General features: G+C 42.4%; 1 long non-coding RNA gene across 1 annotated transcript in view; it reads right to left on the bottom strand.

The window, feature by feature from the left end:
• The window catches only part of LOC141112959 (uncharacterized), a 28249-nt gene extending 2566 nt beyond the window's left edge, over nt 1-25683 (bottom strand). Inside the window, exons 1-2 of the long non-coding RNA XR_012236669.1 lie at nt 25483-25683; nt 19432-19511 (exon numbers count right to left, since the gene is read on the bottom strand). This is a non-coding gene — a long non-coding RNA (uncharacterized lncRNA). The remainder of the gene's footprint in view (nt 1-19431; nt 19512-25482) is intronic.
• Between the last annotated feature and the right edge of the window lie 2204 nt (nt 25684-27887).

Genomic DNA, 27887 nt, shown 5'->3' with positions numbered 1-27887 from the left:
CTGCACAGCTCCCTTAGGGATCATCCTATGGGTGTGAGATCTCAGTGGGAGAAAGATGTAGGGGCCTTTGAGGAAGAACAGTGTGAAGAAGCCCTATTAGCGGTCAAACAATGCTCCCTGAATGTGGCTCAATGCCTCTCACAGTTGTATTTGCTTTTGCAGGTACACTATACACCAGCAAGGCTGTACCACATGAGCAAGAGGGAAAACCCCACGTGTACAAGGTGCTGCAGAGACCATGGGTACCTAATCCACCTTATGTGGTGCTGCCCAAAGTCACGCTGATACTGGAAGGGGGTTCTTACTACTATAAATCAGGTTTTTCAGGTTCAGGTGCCAGAGGAACCTAAACAAGCCATAGCTATGTCACTTTTTCAGGCCTGCAGGTTAATCCAACGGCACTGGACCTCACCTGATCCTCCCACACTGAAGGAATGGATAGCACAAATGGGAGATACACTTCGGATGGAAAAATATATCTTTCAGCATAGGGGTAGCCCCCTGGCTGGATGTGCCGGGATTGGCACCGGTTGATCTTATTATGGATCGCCTACTAATTGGCCGTGGATAAGTAGTCACTGTTCTATGAGGATGTCTATGGACAGCAGAGGTGTATATTTCTGACTTAACACATACATGTATCTTTAACTGGCTTTTGAGTATAAGCTGTTCTACCCCGATGTTTAATACCATGTTGTATGTCAGTCTAAAGCAATATTATGTCCAACTGGATTTTGTAATGACAAATATATTTTGTTCGATAAAGCTTTATTTGAGATTAAAAAAAGACTTGATTCTTGGCTATTCTCCATTTTATTTTATTGCTCTGCCTAGAAGAGAGAAATGCTCCTTTGTCACACCCTCTATGGACTGTGACAATCTAAAAACGGAATTCTCACTTGTGATTTGATACTGCAACGGACAATCTGACACTTTGTGGGAACCAGTGACACTAATACAATAATCAGTGCTAAAAATATGCACTGTCCAAACTGAATTATTTAGGCATATACCTCACTCCCAAACTAACGCCCCTATTTCGCACTAACTTTTTACCTCTTCTCAACACAATTAGATCAGATTTACAAAAATGGTCACAAATGGCACACTCTTGGTTGGGGAGAATCAGTGTTGTGAAGATGAATATATTACCCAGGCTGTTATTCCTGTTTCAGATGGTACCATATGGTATTCATGTAGGTTACGTGTGGAACAGAAAACGTCCCAGATTGGCAAGGACCCTCCTTGTCAGATCTAAAAGACAGGGAGGCCTGGCTTTACCAAACATTAAACAATATTTCTTAGCTATAATAATGGGTAGAATCTCTAAATGGAAGTATCATAAAGATTCTAAATTATGGGTCAACCTTGAACTGACACTCAGTGGATCTGATCTTTTTACTCAAATTTGGATTCCTAAGAAATACAGAACCTTATCACCAACTACTTCTCCACTTACACACTCGACCCTTATGACATGGGACTCATTATGTAGGATACACAAATGGCAATATAATTCCCCTCTCATGCCGTTGACTGGACACAATTATTTTCCACCTGGAAAAATAGACCCCAGAACTCACACGTGGAATCTAGGTCCCATGCCTCTTCTTCATCAAGTTACTAACCAATCTGGCACTGTGCCCATGTCTACACTGTTGCCCGGCTCAACAGCTACACCACTGGATTGCTGGAAATACCGCCAATTGACAGCTTTTATTCGCTCTCTTCCGAAACCTATCCGGACCTCATGAGACCTAACACCTATAGAACTTGCCTTTTTTGAAGATGAACCAGTCGATAAACCTATTTCTTATTTTTATCAGGCTTTACAATCTTTACATACCACAGGAAATCCTACTCTTCTAACTAACTGGGAAAAAGACCTCCATAAAGAGTTATCAGAAGAACAGAAATCCACCATTCTACTAATGACCCACACCTCATCAACGGCCTCCAAAACGGCAGATGTAAATTACAAATTACTAACAAGATGGCACTATACCCCAGTGATACTACACAAGACATTCCCTCAGACATTACCACTCTGTTGGCGGGGATGTGGTGAGCAAGCCACGCACGCCCACATTTGGTGGTATTGCCCACTTATTCGCCCATATTGGCTAACCATCTTTTACTGGGCAAAAGAGATTCAAGGTTTTGAAATTCCTAACGATCCATGGGTTATATTACTTCATTGTACAAGCTCACCAGCAGGAGCATATAAAAAAATCAATAACACCACATTTGCTCAATTCGGCAAAAGCTCTCATTCCACGCTATTGGAAACAAACAACCATACCTTCCTTACGCCAATGGCTATTGGAAGTAGATCACACATACTACATGGAAGATCTCACATACTCTTTCAAGAATAAATCAGAATTGGTGAAGAAAACATGGTCCTGCTGGTTTGCTTTTAAATATTCAACCGCCTATACAGAAATCATAAATCAAAATAAGAGAATAAAGTGTTTAGCGCTAAGCCTACCGCTTCAAAGTGTTTGGACCCCCCTTACCCCCTACCTTTTGCTTATTTCCACTTCTTACTCCTCTTTTCATTCTCTCTAGTACCCCTCTCTCTTTTACTGTTTATACTGTGGAGTACACAGAAGGTTGATACCTACACAAGGGTGCTCGTGGACAAGTGATAGATGCCTAAACTTCATGATGACGGATGATTCTTGTATTACAATTCACATGACATATTATTTAACATGTATAATGGTCACCTTTATTATAATGTCCACTAAGTTATTCACGTTAGAAGGCATGTCAGTTGTTATGTATATCTCTCAGTATATGATCTGTATACTTTCTTGTTCACTTTTCAATAAAAATAAATTTTAAAAAAAAATAAATATATATATATATATATATATATATGCACTATTACTGCACTAATGACACTGGCTGGAAAGGGGTTAAATATCATAGGGCGATCAAAAGTTAAATGTTTGCCTAACCAGTGTTTTTGTGTACACTGTGTTCTGCTTTCACTAAGGGATGTGATTGCAGGGAAAGAAAATTCATCACATCCCCACTGTCAGGTTGGAGATCTACATTGTTTACATATGCAGAGCTTCGTCCAGCCTCTCTCCTTGACAATCAGTGGGTGTCGGTGGACATCCATTGGCCGGCACCCACTGATTGGCTTCTGCTGTGACTAATCACAGCAGAAGCAGCTTGTGCCTCCTACCCGGAAGTGCAGAATCACGTATTTATTAATACATGATTCTGCACAGAACGGCCATAGAGCGTAAATCTGCGGTTGGCAAGTGGTTAATAATAAATTTTTCTATTAAAAAAAGACATGATTCTCCATTTTAAGAATTGCTCTGCCTGGAATTTTAATAATGATAATAATATACTTTCTATTAGAGAAGAGAAATGCCCCTTTGTTACATCCTCTATGGACTGTGACAATCCAAAAACTGAATTCTCACTTGTGATTTCATATGATAATTAACATTGGTATAAGTGAGAATGCATAAGGAGTAAACAGAGAATAAAACTAGGAGTAAAATAAATGTGTTTTTACTAGCTTTCAACAAAATATTATAGTGCATTTTGCTGAAATGATATCAAAGACAGTCAAGCTCAAAATAGACAGGCTGCAGGTTTTCTTATCCTAAAGCTTTACACACACTTTTGGCTAAATTCTCTATAGTTTGTGTGTTTCCACAAACCTATTTTGTGTTCAATATTAATGTCCTTTTCTCCAGATCGATCCATGCCCAAGCCAATGGATTTCAGTCTGACTGGGCATGGTCTTCATGTTTATAGATAACTGTAGACACCCCCTGGCCTATCGTATTTGGGGAAGCTAGTGAATGTCCACACTTGATATGTGATAAAAAAAGGCAATTGCTTGACCAAGTCTGTTTAGGCAAGTAGTAAAGTAGGTCTTCTTTAGTGCACTGGTAGGCAAGCACAAGGTTTTCAAGTTTCCTCTGTATTTAGGGGAATTGTAAACTTACAATACAAAACAACTTTATCAAATAAGGCTTAGAGTGGCTGTAAAGGCAGAAGTTTTGTTTTTTTTATCTTAATGCATTCTAAGAAAAACCTTCTGTGTGCAGCAGCCCCCCTAATACTTACCTGAGCACCATCTCTATCCAGCGATGTTGCAGGAGTATCTCGGCTGTCCAGGATTCCACTCCTCATTGGCTGAAAATCAAAGTCAGCCGGCCAATGAGGACGGAAAGGGGGTGGGGCTTGGCCGCAGCTCGGTGTCTGAATGGACACAGGCAGCTGTGGCTCGGCTCAAGCAGCTTGCTGTGGGGGTACTCAACAGGAGGGAGGGGCCAGGAGCACGAAGAAAGACCCGAGAAGAGGAGGATCCGGGCTGCTCTGTGCAAAAACATTGCACAGGACAGGTAAGTATAAACAGGTTTGTTATTTTTAACTAAAAAAAAGGAGACTTTACAATCACTTTAGGAATCCTACACACACACCAATGACTGCTGTCCCTTCGTATAGCATAAGGTCAGCGCAAAGTTTGCCCTGTCATATTTTCCCTCCTATGTGACATTAAATGCATTCTAGAACATTCTCATGTTAATAAAGGAAAATAATTATTTACTAAATCGATTGCTATGTGGTCATTGCATCTGTCTTCTGATTTCTATGGCTAGCTGTATATCATATCTCCTAATACAGAACTTGGTTTTAATATATAAAATTAACATGGTTCACAGTTATATATTGAACCTTCACCTACGTACATCCAAACTTAAAGTGTATTTCCACTTTTACAGTCAAATTAGGATAACACGTACTTTAAAATTGTCGCATGTCCCCATTGACATAACATAACTTAAAAAAAAATATTTACAAATTGCAGCTTCCCTTTTTTAGATGCTGTTTTCTGGACCCTCTAGCAAGGAACATTCCTAGATAATTCTATCTCTTTATGAGGGGGCTGGGCAGCTGTTTGCCATACTTACCCCTGTCTCTACTATGCAGGCAGATCTCATTATCAATTGTAACTAGAGTTGAACACTGTCTGTCTGTTTGTCTGTCCTAACAAGGGGTTAAAGGTGTAAGGGTTTGGCTTCTTGCATTACATCTTAACAAGGGCAGACTTGGAATGGGCTCACTCTACCATTGTTCAAAAAAAAAAAAAAACTTGCAGTCAGCCATGACACCTGAGAAATATCTAAAAAGTAAAGAAATCTTTTTTTCTTTTTAAAGTTTAGGCATGCTGTTTTCTGTTTTTGTTTTTTTTAGGCATGCTGTTTGAATGAGAACACATTTTTAACTTACTCGCCAAACTGTATCATCTTGAAGACACTGCTCTTGAACAGCCAGTAGGCACAGAAAACTTAGTCTTTCAAGGGTCACCATGGGTCTCAGATAATTCTTTATCAGTGCCAATTTTATAAATATTTTTTTTAGAAAGAAGGTCTGGGGCTCCCTCTAGCAGGGGAAGGGGGCACTTCCCTCTTTTGCCCCTTATATATCCAGCACTGCTGAGAGTGATAGTCACCCTTTGCCATACTCACCTATTGCTATTTGTTTCTCACAAAGGGAATCCAACACTGTCCACTGTTTGAATCTGTTTTATCACTTGTGAAAATTGGCTTGTGTATAGGAGTCCTAAGCCTGCTTCCATAAAGGTGCTTTGTATTCTAACTTTACTAGTCAATTAAATGCACAAAAAACTTGACAAACTTTTGCTTATCTGCTAGTCAGCAAAAAAGGCCTAATTTACTACTTGCCTAAATAGGCCCCTGTTAAGCAATTGCCTTTTTATCAATGCAAACACAGTAGATTTATTGGAGTTTGGCTTTACAGTATATATAGCATGTATCGGATGACATACTTTGGAAAACAAGTTAATGAAAAAGCTCCAAGCACAGGAGATACTTTCATCTCTTTAAATAAGTTATAGATTCTTTAGCCATAAATATTGTGCCCTTCTCTAGTTCACCCCTCTCCTTCCCCTTCCAGGGGTAGTCTGTTTTATATCTCTCTCTCCTTGAGTGCTCTGACATTCACCCAGACGAATAGCAGAGGTTATGAATGCTGTTTGACGATAGTATCAAGAATTCTTTATAATGCCACAGTGGTAACCAAGCATTTAGTGTAGTAATAGTTTTATCTAGCCACAAAGTTTGGTCTGTTTAACTTTTCTTTACAAAACTGGAATTCCATCTTATCACAGACCTGTGGCTCAACTGCTCTGGACAAAATCAAATTAAGATACAGGAAAAAAAAGAAGATAGTCCTATGGCTAAAAATCAAACACTTTGTCCAAACTATACGTAACACAACATTACCTTTTCACATGAATGTGTAAATAACACGCAGGAGAGTGATAAAAACGCAGTATGGGGAGCATAAATCCAATCTCAATCTTTGAAAATAACAAATATGATTCTATGTTTCCTATAGTTTACAGAATCATTTAAATTCAAGCTAATCCTAAAATATTACTTGTTATATTGTAGAGATATGTGAAGACTGAGTTCATGTTATTTCTGTAAGCTCTAAAAATATTTTTATGTAATGAATGTAATGAACAGCTATTAATCTAAAGCAATAAAATCCTAAAAAAATGTTTGTGAGTTTTACCTATAGCTTCGATGCTTTCAGGTTAGTTTATTCTGTGGAGAATTATATAATTCATTAATCAAAATTATCTAACGTACTGATTTGTATAATTCTCCACAGATCTGGATATAACTATCCAGGAGAATACAAAATAATGTAATCAGTAACCAATCTTATTTGATCATCACTACTTGTAAAGTGCTTTTTCTATTTGCACCTTTTACCAGACGCATACCAAATAAGGAAAAAAAGTGGTTTCCCATGGACCACTGCCCTTTGGACCCTCATATCTACAACCATGTGCCCATATGGGCAAATTGATACTGGTTTTTGGCTTGCAGTTTATTATTATGCAATCTGTGCTTTCTGTAATTTCTCTTCCTTTCTATCTGTTAAAAAGAAGCAATGAAACTGCTAGAAGTTCTGGTCTGCCAGGGAAGAAATAGTAAATCATAATGTCTTAACTGAGGTGGTCCCTTTTTTTAGTGGTTAGTTCAATAAAGCTAGCCATATTCCTATTTTTCGTTCAGCCAAGAAACTTTACACATTCCTCCATCTATGCTAAACAGCCAGCTATTGTATTCTCACAGTTGGCTCAAGCAGCCAAACTTCTGTCTTTGGGTGGCTCCACTCTCTACAACCCTTGGACAGCAGCACCGTCAACCTGTAGAGAGGGTAGTGTTAGATGCCCTGGCAAATTTAGATGGATTTAGTGTACACGTTAAAGCTGTTACAGCAAGTTTTTTTCTCATTTTACAAAAATGAATAAAAGCTCACCACTGTACAGTGCCTTGAAAGGTATTCATACCCCTTGAAACTGTCCACATTTTGTCATGTTACAACCAAAAATGTAAATGTATTTTATTGAGATTTTATATGATAGACCAACACAAAGTGGCACATAATTGTGAAGTGGAAGGAAAATGATAAATGGTTTTCTAAATTTTTTACAAATAAATATCTGAAAAGTGTGGCGTGCATTTGTGTTCAGCCACCCTGAGTCAATACTATGTAGAACCACCTTTTGCTGCATTTACAGCTGCAAGTCTTTTTGGGGATGTGTCTACCAGCTTTGCAAATCTAGAGAGTCACATTTTTGACCATTCTTCTTAGCAAAATATAAATATATCAACGGATCCGCGCTTATAGGCTAACTAACAACTGCAGCCCCCCTAAAAAGGAAGGGGACACCTATGTGATCCCCCAAAAAATACAGATCACAATATAGGGAGTGGCGCTGTGTTAGGAATGTGACTGGAATTTAACAAAAAATTCAAGTGTATAAATTAAATCAAATTAAAAAATTTTTTTTTTTTGTGATATGATCCAGAAAATTATTTTACAGGAAAATCTTTTCTAATTTTAGTGAAAACACCTTAATAAGTGAAAAAATGCTTCTATATGTGCAAAAATCGCAAATACTAAACAACACCATTAATTAACATAAATACATCTGCACAAAATGCCAAATGCCAAAAGCAGTGATTGTCAAACAATAGTGTATAAATGTGCAATAATCATACGCAGTAAAAAATCATTAATAGTGTGTCAAAATCGCAGCTAAAAATCAGAAAACCATATGTTATTTAGTGCAAAAATGTTCATAACAATTGTGCAAAAAGGTTCTTCTTAGGTGATAAAGTGCCGTGCTGTAACAACTGATGGTCCCCCCAATGTGGTTGCACTCACCGGAGCGCTCCACCCCTGCAGGGGTACGAGCGTGTACTGTTGGTCCTGTCACTCCAGTCCCGTGGATGTCAGTTTCCTTCCACGTGTCCCAATTCCAATTTCCTTCAAGGAAGGAAACAAGAAACTGTCTCAGCAGGATCGAAAGAGAGAGATCATCAGCAAGTTTTATCTCTGTCTGACTTGAACTGGGTTTTTTCTGAATCACAGTACATGTTCGGAGACCCAGAAGAGGGCACCCTAGGTCTGTGGATATCCAGTGGGGACCTTTTAATACATCAAGGGACAGGAAGTCCCCACCTCCCTGTGTGTATAGCTGTTTTTGGAATTGGGACGCGTGGAAGGAAACTGACATCCACGGGACTGGAGTGACAGGACCAACAGTACACGCTCGTACCCCTGCAGGGGTGGAGCGCTCCGGTGAGTGCAACCACATTGGGGGGACCATCAGTTGTTACAGCACAGCACTTTATCACCTAAGAAGAACCTTTTTGCACAATTGTTAATTTATACACTGGAATTTTTTGTTAAATTCCAGTCACATTCCTAACACAGCGCCACTCCCTATATTGTGATCTGTATTCTTTGCAAAATAGCCCAAGCTCTGTCAGATTGGATGGAGAGCATCTGTGAACAGCAATTTTCAAGTCTTGCCACAGATTCTCAAATGGATTTAGGTTTGGACTTTGACTGGGCCATTCTAACACATGAATTTGCTTTGAGCTAAACCTGAACCTTAACCTCTGCCCCAGTCTCAAGTCCTTTGCAGGCTCTAACAGGTTTTCTTCTAAGATTGCCATGCATTTAGCTCCATCCATCTTCCCATCAACTCTGACCAGCTTCCCTGTCCCTGCTGAAGAAAAGCATCCCCCCAACATGATGCTGCCACCACCATGTTTCATCAGAAGATATGAAACAGCGTAAAAATCATATAGCGGCAGTCGGGAGGGGTCCACTCACGACTGCCGCTATATGATTTTTACGCTGTTTCATATCTTCTGAAAATGTGAGTCTGTTTTTTAAATTACTTTTTAATAAATCCAAGTTAAAACGTTATCATGCTATGTGAGTATTTCTCTTCTCATATGCAATACGAATTTGGTCTATGGTGGTGTATCTATTGATGTGGAAGCCGTGCTGATTTTCCTTCCTATCGAGAGGAGATGACATCTGTCCAGACAAGCTACCTAGACCTGTTGGTCATTAAGCTTTTTTGACCTGTATGGCGTATGCCATTTCAGGCCATTAAACTCTGGTAAGCCTCCATACTCTTCTGGTGATGGTCCTGGCACCGATTTCAACTTTCCGTGCACTTTCGGTTATCCCACGGTCTACTTACTTGCCAGATTGGGCTTAATCATCCCCCTGTGCGTTTGGGAGGCATTCGCCTATCATCGTTTATGCACTATCACCACAGACTTTTTTTGATCCTTTTCACCTATTTGATATGGACTATTATATCTTTTGAAATTGTTTGAGATGTTATATGCACATAAGTGTTATTGCTTTTTATATATATACCAGTCACTGTTATATTTGTTTATTTGGTGCACTACAGTCTCACTTAGCAGTTGTAATAACTGTATTAGGTTATTCATTTTTATATACTGATTTACTGTACACATTTATTGAGCTTATAGCGCTACACTCTTAATTTTTGGTGACTTTTTGTTATAAAAAAGATCCAATAAAGTCAATTTTTGTCATACATTTAAGCCAAAATGTATTCAGCCACATATGTTGGGTAAAAAAATGTAAATAAGCGTATATTGGTTTGCGCCAAAGTTATACCGTCTACAAACTGTGGTACATTTTCTGGAATTTACACAGATATTAGTTTATGATTGCCTATCTCATTTCTTGCAACCCCCGCGCTTTGAATGACAATTGCGCAGTCATGCTACAGTTTACCCAAATTACATTTTTATCATTTTTTTCACACAGATAGAGCTTTCTTTTGGTGGTATTTAATTGCTGCTGGTTTTTTTATTTTTTGCTAGAAAAAAAACAAACAAAACTGTTTCATAGTTTGTTATAAAATTTTGAAAATGGGTAATTTTTCTCCTTCACCGATATGTGCTGATGAGGCTGCACTGATAGGCGGCACTGATAGGCGGCACTAATGGGTACTGATGGGTGGCACTGATAAGCGGCACTGATAGGCACGACTCCATGATTATCCCGTCACCAACCACCCTCGCGAACGGGTGGTTGCTGGAAAATGGGCTGCTCAGTCTAAATTGCCCGGGCCTATTTTTTGTCCTAGTCCGGGCCTGGCTTGGGGTGTCTACTTTCCAAAATTAGGTCATTTGGGGGGGTTTCGAACTGTCCTGGCATTTTATGCCCAACATTAGAAGCTGATGCCACACATCACCCACTCTTCTAACCACTTGAAACACCAAGTCCTTTCTGACACTTTTTGTTTACATGAAAAATATTATGTTTTTTGTTAGAAAATTACTTTGAACCCCCAAACATTATATATTTTTTTTAAAGCAGAGACCCTACAGATAAAATGGTGAGTGTTGCAATTTTTTTCACACAGTATTTGCGCAGGGATTTTCCGAACGCAATTTTTTTGAAAAAAAAAAAACACTTTTGAATATTAATGTACAAAAACACATTATAATGCTCAAATGTTTGCTAAAAAAAAAGAGGATTTTATGCCGAGTACATAGATACCAAACACGACATGCTTTAAAATTATGCACACCCGTGCAACAGCAACAAATGACATACATTTTTAAAAGTCTTTAAAAGCCTTTACAGGTTACCACTTTAGATTTACAGAGGAGGTCTACTGCTAGAATTACTGCCCTCAATCTGACGTTCACGGTGATACCTCACATGCATGATGCAATTGCTGTTTACATATGACACGAGTCTGATGCTTGCGTTCACCTTTGAGCGCGAGCACGTGGGGACAGGGGTGCTTTATTTTTTTTTTTTTTTTATTATTTATTTTGCTTTTTTATTTTATTTTTACACTGTCTCTTTCATTTCTTTTATTTTTTTTTTTCATCCCAATTTCCCAATGGCGCTTTTTATATCCAGGCGAAACAGAAGTCATCAAATGCTTGTAGCTTCTGGTTTATTAGGCCATAGAGATGATTGGAGCCATTCTGGTCTCCGATCAGCTCTATGGTCAGCTGGCGGAACCACCGGCTTCATTCTCAGGTTCCCCAATGGGACAGGAGAGCCAGAGAAAGTCATGGAAGAAGGCGGGGGGGATGTTCCCACCCACTGCTTGTAAAAGCAGTCTAGCAGCTAAAATAGCCGCTAGGATTGCTTTTACATGAAATCCAACTGCCGGCTGAAAAGAACGATACCAAGATGATACCTAAACCTGCAGGCATCTTTCCGGTATAACCACTCAAAGTCCAGCAACATACCAGTATGTCGCTGGTCCTTGTTGGGCATATATTGTAATGTTCTTTTCTTCATGCAGCCTGTGAGCTGAACGAAAAAAGAGAACCTAACAGATTTCTCCATTCACATCGATTGATCAAGGGTATGTCCACCATTAGAATACCGCCCTGCATCCACCCATTTCTAATGATGGGCATACATGGGCTGAACAAAAAAAACCTAACAGATTCCTCCATTCACATTGATCGATGTGGATGAAGGAATCTCTGCCATGGGGTGATCCGTCTCTATGTCCACCCCTGCCCCTATGCTTTGTCATATATGCTCTTTTTTTAAATGTGGTGGTGAAATCACCTTCTACAGAGCTGGAGTCATGGATTTACGTATTGTGAGAGCAAACCCTGTTGCTGTCAAAATAAATAAATCATGGCATACCTGGAAAGCAAACAATGGTAACAATAAACCACAGTATCAATAAAACATTAACTTAATAAAACAACTTTTCTTTTTATTGCAATCTGTGCCAAAAAAGAGTTAAAAACATATGCCGAAGCATAGGGACAATCCGCCCCTAATGTCCACCCCTGCCCCTATGATTGGCATATATGCGCTTTTTTTTTTTAACTGTGGTGGAGAAATCACCTCCTACAGCGCAGAAGTCACGCATTTACGTATCGTGTACAATAATGTAACAGTAGAATGACATACCTGCAAAGGAAACACTATAAAACACAGCAACAATAAAAACATTACAGTATAGCATAAAATACAGTAAAACAGAGCAGAACAATAGAGAGGAACAAAAAAATGACAATCATTTTTGGCTTTTTGATTTTATTTATCTTTTATTGTTTTTTTTTTTTTTTTTTACACTTTTATTATAACTTTGAACATTCCAGCTTAGGGTCTCTCATAATGCAATGGCCATCTCATCTTTTGAGACCCCATTTGAAAGTGTGCCCTAGTACTGTGCCGTGCTGTACCCTATGCTTATACTCCACTAGTGTGTGGTAGCGACGAAAACAGCCACCAACAGAGACCAGGTTGGCCAGGACAGGAGGGACAATAATAGCAGGTGTCACACCTATGTCCGTGTTTTCTACAGACACAACATCTTCTTTGGGGTGATCTTCGGGTAGAGGTAACAGGAAAGACATCCGGAAAATGCCTCTCATGCAGACGGCACACTGCATTTGGATTGGGAGGTTGAGCCACAGCATCGTCTGGAAACAGAAGGGCTGTGATGATTTCTTCCTGGAATTTTAGGAAGGATGCAGTTCGTCCAGCTTTGTATAGCACATAAGCAGTGAACAGAGCCAATTGGAATAAGTAAACAGACACTTTTTTGTACCAGCGTCTGGCCTTACGGGCAACTAAGTATGGCACCATCATCTGGTCATTGAAGTCCACCTCTCCCATTTTAAGGTTGTATTCATGGACACAGAGGGGCTTCTCAACAACACCAGTCTCCGTTGTAATTTGGACTGCCGTGTCTGCGTGAATGGAAGACAGAACGAAAACGTTCCGTTTGTCCTTCCATCTCATGGCAATTAATTGGACCTCAAGCAGGGTCTCTCTCCCAGACTAAGTTGGGCATCTACAAGCCTTTGGGGGAAGATTAGATTGCACGGTGCCACATGTGCAAATTCCTAATTGAAAGAGGTGTCTAAAAAGTGGCATGCTTGAATAAAAATTGTCCATCTATAAATGGTACCCCTTTCCGAACAAGGATGACACCGAGTCCCAATAATCTTGCCGCTGCTCCCTATGTAGTCTCGGCAGTTGGGAGGCTCCACGCTTCTATCTTTTCCCTTTACATACAATAGCTAACAGAACATCAGAGGGGAAGCAGTGCATTCAGAGAATTCTAAAACAATATTTTTAATTTGACCCCGCTCACATAATAAACTTAAAGAAAATTGCTGAAAATGTACAGAATAAAATAATGAAATAAGAGAAAAAATAATGAAAATTGCATTAAAGGATACATCTAAATAAAATATATGAACACAAATTAAGCATAGATGCAGCTAACATACATACAAAGCAGAGCATTAACCACTTCAGCCCCAGAAGATTTGGCTGCTCAATGACCAGAGCACTTTTTACAATTTTTTAACTTTTGTTATAAAAAAAATCCAACAAATTCAATTGTAGTCATACATTTAGGCCAAAATGTATTCAGTCACATATCTTTGGTTAAAAAAATGTCAATAAGCGTATATTTATTGGTTTGCGCAAAAGTTTTAGCGTCTACAAACTAGGGTACATTTTCTGGAATTTACGCAGCTTTTCGTTTATGACTGCCTATCTCATTTCTTGAGGTGCTAAAATGGCAGGACAGTACAACCCCCCCCCCCCCCCCGCCCCAATGACCCCATTTTGGAAAGTAGACACCCCAAGTAAATTGCTGAGAGGCATGTTGAGCCCATTGAATATTTTATTTTTTTGTCACAAGTGATTGAATAATTAAAAAAAAAAATTACAAAGTTGTCACTAAATGATATATTGCTCAGAGATGCCATGGTTTCATGTGGAATTACACCCCAAAATACATTCTGCTGCTTCTCCTGAGTATGGAGATACCACATGTGTAAGACTTTTTGGGAGCCCATCCGCATACAGGACCCCGAAAACCAAGCACCGCCTTCAGTATTTCTAAGGACATAAATTTTCGATTTCACTCCTCACTACCTATCAGTTTCGAAGGCTATAAAATGCCAAGATAGCACAAATCCCCCCCCCCCCAATGACCCCATTTTGGAAAGTAGACACCCCAAGTTATTTGCTGAGAGGCATGTTGAGTCTATGGAATATTTTATATTTTGCCACAAGTTGCGAGAATGATATATTGCTCAAACATGCCATGGGCATATGTGAAATTACACCCCAAGATACATTCTTCTGCTTTTCCTGAGTACAGGGATACCACATGTGTGAGACTTTTGGGAGCCTAGCCGTGTACAGGACCACGAAAACCAATCACCGTCTTCAGGCTTTCTAAGGGCATAAATTTTGTGATTTCACTCCTCACTGCCTATCACAGTTTTGGAGGCCATGAAATGCCCATATAGCACCCCCCCCAAATGACCCCATTTTGGAAAGTAAACACCCCAAACTATTTGCTGAGAGGCAATTTTCAAAAACAAATGAGAACTGCAAAATACTCACCATGCTTCTTAGCAAATACCTTGGGGTGTCTACTTTCCAAAATGGGGTCATTTGGGGGGGGGGGGGGGGTTGTGCTATCTGGACATTTCAGGGCCTCTGTAACTGTGCTAGGTAGTGAGGAGTAAAATCACAATTTTGCGCCTTTAGAAAGCCTGAAGGCAGTGCTTGGTTTTTGGGGTCCTGTACGCGGATAGGCTCCCAAAAAGTCTCACACATGTGGTATCCCCATACTCAGGAGAAGCAGCAGAATGTATATTGGGGAGTATTTCCACATATAGCAATGCCATGTTTGAACAATATATCATTCATCAACTTTGTGTAAAAAAAAAAAAAAAAAAAGTTTTAATTTTCCAGAAACTTGGCAAAATATAAAATATTCCATGGACACAACATGCCTCTCAACAAATAGCTTGAAGTGTCCACCATTGCATTGGCTTGAATTGCCCCCATGCCAAAGCATGGGGGCAATCCGCCCCTAATGTTTTGGCATATATGCTCCTTTTTTTTAACTTTGGTGGTGAAATCACCTTCTACAGTGCTGGTGTCACGGCTTTACGTATCGTGAGAGAAAACGCTGTTGCTATCAGAATAAATAAACCCGTGCTTCAGCTGAATGGCATACCTGCTAAACAAATGATGGTTAACAATAAAACAAAGTAACATTACAGTATAACAGTAAGGGTCGGTTCACACTAGGACGACTTGTCAGGCGACCTAGCCGCCTGACAAGTAGCGTCCCGTTCTGTACAATGGAACCGCTCTAATCGGAGCGACGCAAGTCGCTCCGACTTAGAAAAAGGTTCCTGTACTACTTTGGCGGCGACTTGAGGCGACTTGCATAGACTTCTATATAGAAGTCGTTTTGCAAGTCGCCGCCCCTGTCGTGTCCAGGTCGCCTGAGGCAGTCGCGCTGCAAGTCGCGCTGCCTCGGTGTGAACCGGGGCTTAGACATACCATACCTGCAAAGCAAATGCAATAAAACATAGTAAATAATAATAAAACATTACAGTTCTAAAATACAGTAACAATAGATATAGAACAATAGAAAGTGAACATAAGAGAGAGAACAATAGAGAGAGAAGAAAAATAAAACAACTATTTTTGGCATTTTTTTTTGTGTTTTTGTGTGGTTTTTTTTTTTTTGCACTTTTATATAAACCGTAAACTGTAAACATTCCAGGTTAGGGTCTCTTAAAATGTAATGGCCATCTCATCTTTCGAGACCCTGTGTAAGTGTATCCAAGGACTGTGCAATGCTGTACCCTACACTAATACTCCACTAGTGTGTGGTAGCATTCGAAGCATTCACCAATGCAAAGACCAGGTTGGTCAGGACAGGAGGGACAATAAAAGCGGGTGTCACGCCTATATCCGCACTTTCTACAGACATGACATCTTCTTTGGGGATTTCTTTGGGTAGGGGTACTGGGAGGACATACGGAAAATGCCTCTCATGCAGCCGGCTCACTGCATTTGGATTGGGAAGTTGGGCCACAGCATCATCTGGAAACAGAAGGGCTGAGATGATCTCTTCCTGGAATTTAAGGAAGGATCCAGTTAATCCTGAAGCTTAGTATAGCACATAAGCATTCAGCAGAGCCAATTGAAATAAATATACAGACACTTTTTTTTTACCAGCGTCTGGCCTTACGGGCAATTAGGTATGGCGCCAACAACTGGTCGTTGAGGTCCACGCCTCCCATATTAAGGTTATATTCGTGGACACAGAGGGGTTTCTCCACAACACTAGTCGCCATTTGGACCGTCGTGTCTGTGTGAAGGGAGGACAGAACAAAAACATTCTTATTATCCCTCCACTCCACTGCGAGCAAATTATAACACTTCAAGCACGCTCTCTCCCCCAGCCTAAGACGGGAATCTACAAGCAGCTGGGGTAAGCTGCGATTAGATTGCATGGTGCCACATGCGTCAATTCCATGATCAAACAAGTGACTAAAAAGTGGCACGCTCGTGTAATAATTGTCCACATACAAGTGGTACCCCTTTCCGAATAAGGGTGACACCAAGTCCCACACAATCTTACCAGTGCTTACTATGTAGTCTGGGCAGTTCTCCAGCTCTACATAACTATCTCTTCCCTCGTAAACCATAAAACTATATGTATAGCCTGTTGCCCTGTCACAGAGCTTATACATCTTGACCCCATATCTGGCACGCTTGCTGGGAAGATACTATTTGAATGACAAACGGCCAGATAACTTAATCAGGGACTCATCAACGCAGACAACTTGATCGGGAGTAAACAAGGCTTCAACTGCTGGTTGAAGTGGGTCCGAATTTTGTAGAGCCAATCACATTCAGGGTCACCCCGAGGACGACGAGTTCATGGTCATTGAAATGATTGAACCAAAAGATCTGCTCGTATTGTGTCCTAGTCATGGAGGCAGAGAACAAGGGCATATGGTGAATTGGGTCAGTGGACCATTATGACTGCACCTCACTTTTTTTAGTTATGCCCATGAGGAGGGATAGGCACAGGAAGGTCTTAAATTTCAGAGACCGTAATAGGTCTCCAGTCTCTGGCAAGGGTCAACTGGGGATTATCGGCGATGAATTGACCTGCATACAAATTGCTTTGGTCCACAATAGATCTATAGAGATCTTCCATGAAAACAGCGAATAAAAATCAAGTGACGTAAAATCAACTGTTCCCACCTGAATTCCGGGTTGGCCAGTAAATGGGGTAAGTACAGGTGCTGCAGAAGTGGTGGGCCCCCAATTCGGATTGGCAAATGCAGCAGGAAGGGCACTATGGGCTCGACGGGCCTGTCTTTATCTTCTCGGTGGCTGTGCGAGTCACCTTACCAGCTTGAACTGCACTTATGGGACTCGCCACATCACCACGTGTTACTGCAGTGCTGGATGCACCAGAAGAATGAGCGGCACTAGTACTGGCTCTCTGCTCCATACGAGAGCCCAGTGGTTCTTGCACATCAACAACAGCATACGAACGGGGTCGGGTACACCTGACCTTGGCAGGGACCACTACTCCATTGTCAGAGCCATCTGTCAGGGTGCCACTGCTGTCTGCAGGTTTGTATTCTGAGCCTGAATCTGAAAGATGGGTGAGTTCCTCTTCACTCTCATCTGTCATGCTCAGAAACGTGTAGGCCTCTTCACTAGTGTACCTTCGATTGGACATTTTGGCCTCTAAATTTACTGGTACACTAGTAAAACTCACAATAAAAAAGAGCACCTGACTATCAGCGACTGCTTCAAACACTACCAAAAAAATGTTCGCTTTTGCAAGTATCAGGCCTGACTGCAAATACTGCAGTTATGTGTTTAGTGTTTTGTAAGTGACAGTGATCGATTGATACTGCACTTGGGTGGGCTGGGCGGAGGGGCTTATTGTAGGTGCTAGCAGGTATCTGGGCTGATTCCGCTAACGCTGCATTTTTGGGAACCCTAAACTGTTGGGGACACTTATATAGTTCTGATTGGATCAAAGATATCGATCCGTTTAGACACTTTACTACTAAGGGAGGTGTATGGTGAGTGCCTGGGTGTTAGCGCTACTGGCACTAATCTGACACTGCCTGTGGCAACGCAGACCCTGACTGACCCTAAAACCCAACTGATATCACTCGCCGGGTGATCAGGGGGTTAAATCTTTATTGGGTAATATATGGCGGGTGCCCCGACGCTATTACAAATGAACTAACCAGCGTCACCCGTAACACTAATATGGTGATCACTGGTGACAGGGGGTGATCAAGGGGTTAAACCTTTATTAGGGGGGTCTGGGGCTACTACTGAGTACCCTAACGCTGATTAGTGCACAAATGACACCAGTAAAGTGATCAAAGAAAAATATGAAAATTGCACTGAGTGACACAGTGGCAGGGGGTGAAGGTGTTAACGGGGGGGGGGGCGATCTGGGGCTGAAATGTGGAAATGTGTGCCTATGTGTAATGTGTCAGTGTAGTGTTGGTGCAACTCACGTTTGGATGTTCTCTCTCTGGAACGAAAAAGAGTTCCACGAGGGGAGATGATCACTTCCCCCGCCTGTGTTTACACTTACACAGGCACGAGAGAATTCCATTTGTCAGAACTGATCAGCAGGTACAGGCCAGAAATCATTGCCTGGGCCTGAAGACTGATCTGTTCTGAAACGAATACAATCTTCGCGGCCGATGTAAGGTAACGTCGCTTCGCCCACCCGTGTCATTCTGCCGCAGTAAAACTGTGGCAGCTGGTCGGGAAGCAGTTAAACTGAATCTGAATTTGCAAAATAAATGGGTCTCTTAGTAGTCTACCTCCTCTGCCACTGATACTTACCTTCTTTTCACTGCCCTGCTGACCTGTTCTCTTAATGGAGCCCTGAGTGAACAGACCTGTGTAAGCTTTGGAATTTACAATGGGCTAAGGACCCACCCCCTCAGAACACTGCTCAGGTCTGGTGCTTAGCTGTTCAGGTGCCAAGCACTTCAGTGAAAAGAAGAAAGAGGGTCACGTGCTCACCCACAACTGGAGTATCAAGTATTTCACAGAGCTCTGGCTGCCCAGAAGTGGTGGGCTATCGGGTAAACCTGTTACTCTAAGCTCACTAGGCAAATTTCATGTTTATGTTATATCAAACTAAATACATTCTGTTTCCTTTATTTACACTTCATTTTGTTTTACCTCTTTGAGATGATCAATCTCATATTTTTTTTGTTTGATTTCAGCTTTCAGTTTTTGTATGTTTTGATTTGCTGCCTGTGCTGTAAAACAAGAAAACACATATTACTACATATATGAAATATATTTTCATTAGTGAGTAGACTATATATAAATATACATTGATCACTATTAGCCTTCCATTGTTTCTTATCATATAAGACATTCATTTGCAAGCTACAGTTCTGGGACTGTTCCTGTGAACATACTTTGTGCTAGGTAATCTTCTGAATGTGCGTATCGACAGATTCCTTGGGCAACAAGAAAAGAAGGGGTGCACAAAGCCTCAAAATGTACAAATTCAGATAACATTTTCCTTAAAGCAGAACTTTAGACATTAACTTTACACATTACTTAAAACAATATTTAAAAAAGTAAAAACTTTCTTTTTATATTGTTTTGGTTTTAATTCCTAAATCTAGGCTAGTATGACATCGCAGTCTGCGTACACAAAGACACAAGTACGTAATATCTCGCAAACTGGCTCTTCAGATTGGTGATGTAGAATCCATGAAGTTGTTTGTAAGATGTCGCACATCTGCAGACACGCCATGGGGGGTCTGCCAGAGTACCCGCTCATGCACCAGATCTCCAGTAAAGAGAGCAGCGCTGGGGAAGAGAGGCAAAGGGGGGACTTCTGCTTCAACCAAGACAATGCTGGACTCCATTGTCTAGTGAATATGCTTTTTGATTTTAAGATAGGAGTCAGTATTAGGGATTTTTGTGGGGGGTTAGGCAGAGTGATGTTCCTCTTTAATGTTGGCCCTCTTTGGACATTTGTGGGTTCATTTCGCAAGAGAACTGGCAGGGAGGGGCGGTGGGGATGGCAGAAGGTGCAAGAGATGTTCAGAGGAGTCTGAAGGTTTTTCTTTATTAATGCAAACATGCAAGAAACATGAAACCACCTCTCCTTTCTCTTTTTTGGCAATCTATACTGTTGAAAAGCAGCTGTTAACAGAAAGAGGGCCCAATGCTGCCTCCAACAGTGCTTTCTAGCAGTAGTTTTTACTACAATATTCACATGGAACACGGAGTGGAGATTGTACAAAAGGACATCATTATGCAGGTGTCCTTAAAGTGGTTTTAAAGGCGGAAAGTTTTCTACCTTCATGCATTCTATGCATGAAGGTAAAAATAGGATTTTTTATAACAGCTTACCTGTAAAATCCTTTTCTTTCGATGGACATCACCGGACACAGAGCCTCAGTAATTACTGATGGGTTATATAGATATCACTAGGTGATTGGACACTGGTCACACCCTAAACAGGAAGTTCAACCCCCTATATAATCCCACCCCTTGCAGGGATACCTCAGTTTTGTAGCCAAGCAATATAAGTGTATTAGAAGAGGGGCGGGACCTCTGTGTCCCGTGATGTCCATCGAAAGAAAAGGATTTTACAGGTAAGCTGTTATAAAAAAATCCTATTTTCTTTCTCGAACATCAGGGACACAGAGCCTCAGTAATTACTGATGGGATGTCCCAGAGCAATGCTACCTGAGGGGAGGGGACCCACAACCAAGTAGGGTGCAATCAGACCTGAGGACCTGTACCGCTGCCTGCAGCACACTACGCCCAAAGGCGATATCCTCATGCCTTCTTACATCCACCTGATAAAATCTGGTGAATGTCTGAACTGAAGACCAGGTTGCGGTCTTGCAGATTTGAGCCATAGAGGCCCAGTGATGCACTGCCCAAGAAGCATCACTAGCTCTTGTGGAATGTGCCCTGATCTGAAACGGAGTAATCTTCTGTTTCAAACCGTGAGCTTGAATAATCAACTGTCGAATCCATTTAGAAATGGCAGATCTTGACGCTGCCTGTCCTCTATTGGGACCCTCTGGCAGCACGAACAAAACATCCATTTTGCGAATTTGAGCAGTAGCTTGCAGATAGGTCTTGACTGCTCTTACTACATTCTAAAAATGTAGTAACCCTTCTTCTGAAGAACAGGGATCTGGAAAAAAAGGAAGGCAGAACAATGTCTTGGTTTAGATGAAAATCTGAAACCACCTTCGCTAAAAAAACTAGGATGAGGGCGCAATACCACTCTATCCTTGCATAAACAAGTAAGGCTCTTTACAGGAAAGAGCTGCTAATTCTGATACTCTTCCAGCAGAAGAGATGGCTACCAGAAAAAAATGTACTTCCTTGTCAGCAAGACCAAAGGAATCGGACGTATTGGTTCAAAGGGATGTTTCTGTAAAACAGACAGAACCAAGTTCAAGTCACAGGGGTTTAGGGGCACCTTAACCGGAGGATTAAGATGCCTCACCCCCTGCATAAGGTTACGGACCAAAGAATGCGAAGCAAGTGGCCGTTGAAACCATACTGATAAGGCCGAGACCTGGCCCTTGATGGTACTCAAGGCCAGCTTCATTTCTAGTCCCAATTGTAGAAACCAAGAATTCTACCTCTGACATATCTTCTGGGATGCCAACCCCTGGATTCACACCAGGATACATAAGCTTTCCAGACTCTATGATAAATTACTCTGGAAGCTGGCTTCCTTGCATTGATCAAGGTAGATATCACTGGACCTGAAACCCCACGGCTCTTCCGAACCTGGGTTTCAATAGCCAAACCGTCAATTTTAACGTTTGTAAGGCAGGATGGAACGCTGGACCCTGAGATAACAGGTCTGGGTGTGACGGTAGGGTCCACGGGGAACCCACCGTCATCCTTACTATTTCTGCATACCAAGTCCTCCTGGGCCAAGCGGGGCTACCAGAAGTACCAACCTTCCTGCCTGATCCTGGGAAGGAATCGTGGCAGTAGCAGAATATGCGGGAATGCAGAAAACAGTGAGAACCGATGCCACGGAATCACCACCGCATCCGTCCCGTATACAAGAGGATCTTTTGTCCCTGCCACAAATCTGATATAAGCCACTGCTGTGGCATTGTCGGACTGGATCCTGACTGGGCAACCCTGTAGCCTGAGAGTCCAGGCCTTTAGGGCTAGATATGCCGCACGGATCTCCAGAATGTTGATGGGTAGAGAACTCTCGGTCTTGGACCATACCCCCTGGACCGCAGACTGTTCCAGAACTGCTCCCCAACCCGAAAGACTGGCATCCGTTGTTACCACTGTCCAGGTGACCGGTAGGAAGGATTTCCCTTTCTGCCAGCTTTCGGGTATTAACCACCAATTGAGGCACTGACGCACTGCCTGAGACAAGTGCATCGGAAAATCTAATGCCTGAACCTTCTTGTTCCAGGCCGACAGGATACTGTGTTGCAACAGTCCTGACTAAAATTGAGCATAGGGAACTGCTTCGAACGAAGCTACCCTCTTTCCCAGCAGCCTTATACAAAGGCGGACAGAAGGACCCTTCTTGATCCTGACTACCAGAATCAGCTCCCTTAAGGGAGTGACCTTTGCCTGAGGTAAAAATACCTTGTTCCTGGCTTGTATCTGTGATCAGACCCAAATATTCCAGTTTTCTTACTGGTCTTAGGAAAGATCTTTCTAGGTTGAGGATCCAACCTAGGTGTTCCAGATACTTGACTGTGGTCCTCAAGTTCCCGTTCAACGAGGCTACTGACCGATCTAACAAGAGCAGGTCGTCAAGGTATGCTATGATAGTTATATCCTGAGCCCTTAATCTGGCCAGAGAAGGAGCCAAGCTCTTTGTGAACACTCGAGGTGCAGTGGCTATCCCGAAAGGCAGAGCCACAAACTGGAAATGACGCCCTCCTATCTCGAAGTGCAGAACCTTCTGATGAGCAGGAAAAAGGGCACATGCAGATATGCATCTCTGATGTCTATCGATGCCAGCAAATTCTCCTCCCTGCAGGATGGAGACTACTGTCCGAATTGATTCCATGCTGAAGGACTTAATCCTTAGGAATCGATTCAGATCCCTTAGATCCAGAACGGGTCTGACATCCCCATCTGGCTTTTGGACCGTAAAAAGGTTGGAATAAAACCCCCAATCCTTGATCCTTCACGGGAACCACCATAATGACCTTTTGCGACAAAAGTCGCTCTAACGCTAGAAGGAGCAACTGCTTCTTCTCTGGATCTCTTGGAACACTTGATCTGAGGAAACGAGGAGAGGGAAACTCTTGGAACTCCAGTTGGTAACCTAAGGTTACTGTGGAGATTACCCATCTGTCCTGAAATCCTCCTGCCAGAGCTTTTGAGAACTGTAGCAGTCTTCCCCCCACTCGAGCGAGCGGGGGTGCCCCTTCATAAAGAGGCCTTAGAGTCCTATCTAGCAGGCCTCTTCCCCCAGGACTTCTTTGTCTCTGGGGTTTGACTCTTGTTTCTTGACCCAGACGGAGAAGGCCGTCGCGACTGCCTAGAGACTGATGCCCCTGGCACTGGGAAAAAGAGTCAGTTTGAAAGAGGGACGCATACTCCTCTTCTTAACAGGTAAGAGAGTGCTCTCCCACTTGAGAATCTTTGAATATAATTATCCAAGTCTTCTCCAAACAACCTTGCACCCTGAAATGGAAATCCAGGCAGAAGTTTCTTACATGGTGCTTCAGCTGACCAATTCTTTCAACCATAAGATTCTACGCACATGCACCAACCCAAGTGAAAAACGAGGGGTCTGCATGATAGAATCTCTGATGGCGTAAACAGCAAAACATAAGGCCGCTGGAAGGTTAGCCAACCCCTGGGCCTGCTGTTCAAGTAAAACTTTGATGACCTGCTTAACCTGGTCTCTAAGTACTGACAGACTCCGATCGCTGCCACTGCAGGTTGAACTACTGAACCTGCTAAGGAGAAAATATCCTTCAATAGGGATTCCATCCTTTTATCCACAGGATCCCTGAGCCTCTGAGCATTGTCTACAGGTCAGACTAAAGAGGAAATGGTGGCAACAACGGCCGGTATTCCTCACATCTTTATAAACATTTCTTCCATAGGATAAAGTGTTGAAAACCTTTTTCAGGCGAAAAAAATGTTTATCTGGGTAATCCCACTCAGAATAAATGAGCTTTTTCAAGTAAATTATGAACAGGAAAAGCATGTGCTGTTTGAGGAGGTTTCAGTGACCCCAAAGAAATAGAGGGTTCTTTAACTGATTCAGATACGGGTACTTTAAAGGTGGAGCGGACCAATCCAGCAAGGATCTGTATTCAGACTTTCTAGAAGCTGCAGAGGGCCCTTCTCCACTTGATTCCTCAGAGAAGGAATCATCTGTCCCATCCCGATCCTCTGAAAGGGATTCTTCTCCCCTATCCCAGAGCTCCTTCTCCTGAGGGTCCCGGGAAACAGAGGAAGACCTAGTGCATTTTCTTCCACTGAGTGAAGATGCAATTACGGCCCTTAATCTTTCCTCTAAACCCTTAATGGTTTGAGGAAAAAAACCTCCTTAGTAATGTATACAGGGGCTGAAGTGCCAGAAGCAAGTGTAGCCCCTGACCCCAACGGCTCTCCCTGGCTATCCGTCTCTTGCCCCTAAGGGGGGGAAGGTGCCGCAGAAAGGGAGTCCTCAGAACCTGCACGAGATCCCCTAGAGTCTCTGGTTCTTGGGGTATTTGAACCTCTTCTACCCATAGTGCAAAGCAACAAGGTGGAGGTATCACAAAATGAACACTGACTGCTGAGCGATGTAGTCCGGCTAAAAGCCCTGCTACCAAATGCCCAGTCTGGTGTTTCTTTAGTAAATGCTGCCCTGGGGAATGCCTGTGTCCCACCTTACATGCGACCATCAGCTCTGTGTCCCTCCAAGGCTTAGTGCACCTGTAAAGTGTGCCTTTACCAGCCATGCAGCCGGCCTGTGTGGGCGTCTGAGCACGCTGGACGCTGTGCTGACGCCCCACCCCCCCCTTAGTTTTTTGAAAAACGCGTGCTTCCAGTGCTAGCCGACCCTCCAGATCAGCATGGAGGGAAGGCTGGGGGAGGGGGAGGAAGGAGAGAGGCTGGTAGTGATGGGCCTGCACGTGGCAAAATGGCGGCGGTGAAAAGTGCGGTGCATAACCGTCTCACAGACCCCCTGCGGCCTCCCCCTAGTCTGGGGGGAGATATCCCTAAGGAGAGCCCCCCATGCCATCCTACCTGAGCCGGCTGGAGGAGCTTGTGCAGCGTGGAAACACTGAGACCGACATCAGCATGAGAAGGTATGTGCTCTTGGCAGCCCCCGGTGGTGACAATAGGCATAGCATGCATTTACCTTAAAGGAGAAAACCTACTAGAATTAAAAAATTCTGTGGAATCTCCTCTTACCTTATCCAGCCGCAGGGTTCTGTTATACAGACCCAATCTTCACCTCTCACGGTGGGCTCCGTTTGAAAAAACCTTCAGAGACTGGGACCCCTACGAATAGGGGGATCCACAGTTCTGGCCTGTAAAGCACACGGCCAGAAATAAGGATAGAAAACCATTTTCTGATATGCGGGGTCCAGCTCTCTAAAAAGAGAAGCGTTACAGGTAAAACCTCTATCTTCGGACACGAGGCCCGTATACCATCCAATTCGGCCTAGAAAAGGCACTTTGAAATGGATCCGGTTCGCCTGGCTTGCCCCAGTATAGGATATAGGATAATCCCTTTGGAGCTCAGCACAGGACATCTTTACACGTCCATCACCTAAGACACTGGCGTAAAAACTGAGGTATCTCTGCAAGGGGAGGGATTATATAGGGGGTTGAACTTCCTGTTTAGGGTGTGACCAGTGTCCAATCACCTAGTGATACCTATATAACCCATCAGTAATTACTGAGGCTCTGTGTCCCGTGATGTTCGAGAACGAAAAACCTTCTGTGTGCAGCCCCCCCCCCAATACTTACCTGAGCCCAACCTTGATCCAGTGATGTGCAGGAGAGCAGCTGCTCTTATGGCTCTCTCCTTTCTCACTGGCTCAGAGACAGCATTGGCTTCCACTGCTATAAATCACAGCCAATGAGGAGGAAGTGGAGAGGGGGCGGGACTGAGCCCTGATCTGTGTTTCAATGGGCACATAGCCCACGGTTTGAGACAAAGCACGCACACATGCCCCCATAGCAAGCGGCTTGTTATGGGGGCACTCAGCTGGGGGGAGAAGCCAGAAGCGCCGGTGGGAGACCCGAGAAGAGGAGGATCAGGGCTGCTCTGTTCAAAACCATTGTAAAGAGCAGGTAAGTATAACAAGTTTGTTATTTAAAAGGTAAAACATTTACCTTTAGTATCTCTTTAAGGCAGCTTATGTCTAAATGAGGCCCTAGTTGTAGTCTAAATGCCTGTTAAATGTAAGAGTGCAGAGAAGCTAAAGATTTAGAAACTGCACTTGTGAACTAAACTGTGCCTATAACGAAATCATTGCAATGTAAAAAAAAAAAGAGGCATCCAAGAGGCACTGGGACTTTGATATGAGTTTAAACAAGGTAGTGAGGGTGCAAAAAAACATTTCAAGACACCACTGGCTCAGATTAGGCTGCTAACAACAGTCAAGGCTTCCCTACTGTGGGTACTTCAGCAGGTTGGCAGGAAAAGACATGCACATATGGAAGGAGCGCCAGACCAAAAGATAAAAGAGTATCTGCGTCAGCAGTCAAAATCTTTTTGACTGCTGATGCCGATACCGCTGGCCAGGAATCCTAATCAGGCAAACAGCTTTCCTGCACAGATTCAAACAGCAAAGCCTTGAGTCCACTCAAGGTTCTCTTTTTCTAACTGAAGCACTGATGAAGGGGGGGTTTCTTTGACCCCGGAAACGCATAGGCTGTCTTTTAACACATTATCAATAAATCAATTTAGACTCTTTCATCTTTTGGTCTGGTGCTCCTTCCATACAGTATATGCATATAATGAAATATTACCTGAAGTGCTTGAATGGATGAACAAAATAATAAGAAGGGCCCTCCTGTCCCTTCTGTATTGAACTGTACTGTAATTGTGCTGTCCCCCCTCTACATTGTAAAGCGCTGCGTAAACTGTTGGCGCTATATAAATCGTGTATAATAATAATAATAATAATAATAGAGGTCCTAAACTGTTTACCTTTCTTAGAGAAAATGATGCTTCAGGCTCTCTACAGCGATGTTCACATAAAACAAATGTCTACACTGGTTTTTCTCAACCAGGGTTCCTCCAGAGGTTGCTATGGGGTTCCTTGAGTAATGAGCAATTTCTGCCTCTCAGTGCCTTGAAAAAGTATTCATATCCCTTGAAATTTTCCACATTTTGTCATGTTACAACCAAAAACGTAAATGTATTTTCTTGGGATTTTATGTGATAGACCAACACAAAGTGGCACATAATTGTGAAGTGGAAGAAAAATGATAAATGGTTTTCCAAACAAATATCTGAAAAGTGTGGCATGCATATGTATTCAGTCCCCTTTACTCTGATACCCCTAAATAAAATTTAGTGGAACCAATTGCCTTCAGAAGTCACCTAATTAATATATAGAGTCCACCTGTGTGTAATTTAATCTCAGTATAAATACAGCTGTCCTGCGAAGCCCTCTGAGATTTGTTAGAGAACC

The sequence above is a fragment of the Aquarana catesbeiana genome, linkage group LG11 (assembly GCF_042186555.1).
Source record: "Aquarana catesbeiana isolate 2022-GZ linkage group LG11, ASM4218655v1, whole genome shotgun sequence".
Taxonomy (NCBI): domain Eukaryota; kingdom Metazoa; phylum Chordata; class Amphibia; order Anura; family Ranidae; genus Aquarana; species Aquarana catesbeiana.
Note: the sequence above shows the minus strand (reverse complement) of the source record. Positions and strands in the feature narration are given on the sequence as shown.